This window comes from Mauremys reevesii, linkage group 1 (assembly GCF_016161935.1).
Source record: "Mauremys reevesii isolate NIE-2019 linkage group 1, ASM1616193v1, whole genome shotgun sequence".
Taxonomy (NCBI): Eukaryota; Metazoa; Chordata; order Testudines; family Geoemydidae; genus Mauremys; species Mauremys reevesii.
Window position 1 is genome coordinate 4,478,990 of NC_052623.1, and position 3,447 is coordinate 4,482,436.

Below are 3,447 nucleotides of genomic sequence, written 5' to 3' on the forward strand. Positions count from 1 at the left end.
GATGCAGCTATCAGCAATTAGAAAGTTGGCAACCCAGTGTAGGGTACATAGACTGATTCCCCAGTTCATCACATTGACACAGCAGAGTAAAGACAGGGAAGGGATTAATGTCTCTCTGTTTCTCCAGTAAGTGATTCAAGGAAGAGAATCCAGCACCATGCACCAGCCAGCTCTGCACAGAGCTCAATCTGAGAGCCAGAGCACAAGGAGAAAACATTTAGGTCCATTTATGAAAAAAAGAGCTGGAGCAGCCTGCCTCGGATCTGTTTGGTCCTCATCCCGTAAATGATGGGGTGTAGGACGGGGGGCACCAGCAGGTACACACTGGAAATGAGAACGAGGAAGTGCCGGGGCACATTGTGGCCAAACCGCTGCGTGAGAGAGGAGAAGAAATCTGGGATGTACAAAGCTAAGATGGCACAAAGATGAGAGGTGCACGTCCCAAATGTTTTGAGCTGGGCATCCTTTGTGGGAAGGTGGAAGATGGCCCGGAGGATCAGAGTATATGACACAGCGATAAAAAACACATCCATTCCGTTCACAGAGAATAGATTAAACAGGCCATAGTAACTACTGATGCTGATGTCAGCACAGGCCAGGTTCACCACTGCTATATGCCGACAATAGGAATGGGGAATGATGTTTGTTCTGCAATATGGCCACTGCCTCGCCAGGAAGGGATAGGGTAATGTGAATATGCAACTGCGCAGCACCACCGCCAGGCTTATCTTGGCCACGACAGAGTTTGTCAGGATGGCAGAATGTCTCAGGGGATGGCAGATTGCGACATAGCGATCCAAAGCCATGGCCAGACTCCATCGCTGAGAAGGAGTAAACAAAGAACATCTGGGTGAGGCAGGCACTGAAACTGATCTCCCTGGAATTGAACCAGAAGATGCTCAGCATTTTGGGTACGGTGGATGTGGACATGACCAGGTCAGTGACAGCCAGCATGCAGAGGAAATAGAACATGGGCTCATGGAGGCTCGGCTCCCTCTTCACGATGAACAGGATGGTGAAGTTCCCCAAGATGGCTATGGCGTACATGGTGCAGAAGGGGATGGAGATCCAGATATGGGCTGCCTCCAGGCCAGGAATGCCAAGTAGGATGAAGGTGGAGGGGTTGGTGAAGTTGGTTGTGTTGGAATCTGACATGGAGTAGGGGAGAAAGTGTCCAACTCTGAGAATAAGGGTGTCTTCTGCATGTACCGAATGTTACCCTGACTTTCGGTGTGTTCTCTGGGTCTCAGGTCACAGTAGAAATGCCTGAATGGACAGACAACATTAATATGAGACATTGTATGTACTTGTGGAGGCTGTTCTCATGGCAGAAGCAGATTGATCACTATTCACACACTGATAAATTACAGTTTCATTATTCAGAGAAAATACTATGAACAATGACCTGACTAAATTCAATTCCATATTTTGTGGAGCTCCTTCATTAATAATTTGTACACTCTTAAGAGGCACCAGCAGGAAACCAAAGTGTGGATACTGGTTATCCATCATTGTTCCTTAATGCAATGAGAGCCAGGATAGGGAGTCCATGCTGTAGGGAGTTCCCCATTCATCCAGTTGCTCGAAATATGAGAGTGGAAAAAACAAACTTTTGCCAAGACGTGGAGGGAGAAACATCTCAACTAGAACATACCTCAGAGAAAAGACCTGGGCCCCACTGATAGGAGCTCAAGAGAAACAACTGATCATTCACAGCAGTGGGCAATACAAAAGCAATGTTCAGATCCCTAAGATGTGGGATGGAAAATAACATGTTAAGGATATGTGTTTTGGTCACCCAGTCTCTATTAAGGATATAACTGTAGTAAGAGGAGACCCTGAGGTATAAACCTTGGTATCAGAGGCCTGGTATGAGGCCTGAGGCCTGAACTAAAGTAATGGACAAGACTTTGCTAACATAAAGTGTAGTTAAGATGTGAGCCAGAGGCAGGCCCTGCTCACAGAAGCTTCCAAGGAAAGGGCTAATGCTGCAAGAAGATACGTACCTAAAAGGTACTGGACACCAGAGATCAGAACATTCACATACTTGTACACTCCACACAGATAACAAGGAACAAGCTGACCCATCCCAATGACAGGGGCCAAAAGGGGAATATGATGGATGGATTTGTTTTGTTCGAACCAACATATACAGGGTGAGAGGCGGCACCTTGCTACGTAGAGGAGTTGTACCTTGCTACATAGAAGGGTTGCACCTCAATATGTCAGGAGTGATGTGTAACTTATTTGTACCTGTGTATAAGAATGCATCCCTTGGGCGGTGTCTTGGTCCAGCCGAGGGGGCAGTGGAAAGTCCCACCACTGACTAAGCCGGGTCCATTGCCAGGGAGCACATAAGTACTGGCTAGCTGCATCTTAGCAGCACCTTGGACTTTGTTTGCCAGGGAGCTGGAGACTGTGTTTCTATTTGACAATAAACCTGGCCGACGTGCCTTCATGCCTTACTAGAGTCTATGGTCATTGGGGGTTCTCTCGGGATCTGCCATGTCAGCTTTCTGCGCAGAGCTGGGGCAGCACACAGAGGGAACACATGCACGCAGCCAATTGATATCAACATTGAACAGAGCAGAGCACCACACCGGTAGCATCTGACAAAAATAACATATATAAATGAGATTTACAAGACAGGCTCTGATAATGGGGGAGGCTGCCATATGCAAAGAGATAGAAAAGTCTGGGACCCTTTAGTTTACACAAGAAGGGAGCATATGATATAGAAGAAGAAAATAAAAAATTAAACTGATTTACATGCAAATGGACAGTTCCCAACCAGTACTATCGATAGACACTGACTGCTCCAAGAGGACTAATTCCCCAAAACTGAGGAAAATTGTCAGAAAAACTGACTGGGAGGAAAAATTTAGACAAAAAATACAAAGGAAAATTGGTAGGTTTTTTATAACAGTTCATTAGATAGCAGAAAACTCATGATTCCACAGTCAACAAAGTGAACAACTTTGTGTAAAAATGCAGTTCAGTGGTAAAGTGAAGGCATCAATTAGTTGGTGGTAGTGGGAGGGTAGCAATATGTAACAAAGAGAAAAAGGGAAAATAGGTAGCAAAGAATAGACGTTGGAAGTTATGAAAATTGATAAGGGTCGTTAAGTCATCTGGGTCAACTCCATGTTTGGCAGGGCTCTGGATCACAAAAAGAAAGTTATTAAGTATATTAACAAGAGAAATCCTAGAAAAGTTTTATTTCAATTCCTGTGTTAAATGTAATGTATTAAAAATAAAGGGAAAGGTTTTTTTTTATGAAAGACTGACAAGGTTAAGAAAGAATGGGAAAGCTTTTATGGGATGAGTTCAAGAAAAAGTCTAGAAATGTAAGTAATGCCAGTCACCAACAAGGTTTATGCAAAACAGATCTTTGTCAAATAAACCTGATTCCATCCTTTTATGAGAGTACACATTGATTGATCAAGG

The 3,447-nt window shown here is 44.4% G+C and overlaps 1 pseudogene; it reads right to left on the bottom strand.

The window, feature by feature from the left end:
- Nucleotides 1–227: 227 nt before the first annotated feature.
- On the bottom strand, nt 228–1,155 carry LOC120385711 (annotated as a pseudogene).
- Nucleotides 1,156–3,447: the final 2,292 nt, after the last annotated feature.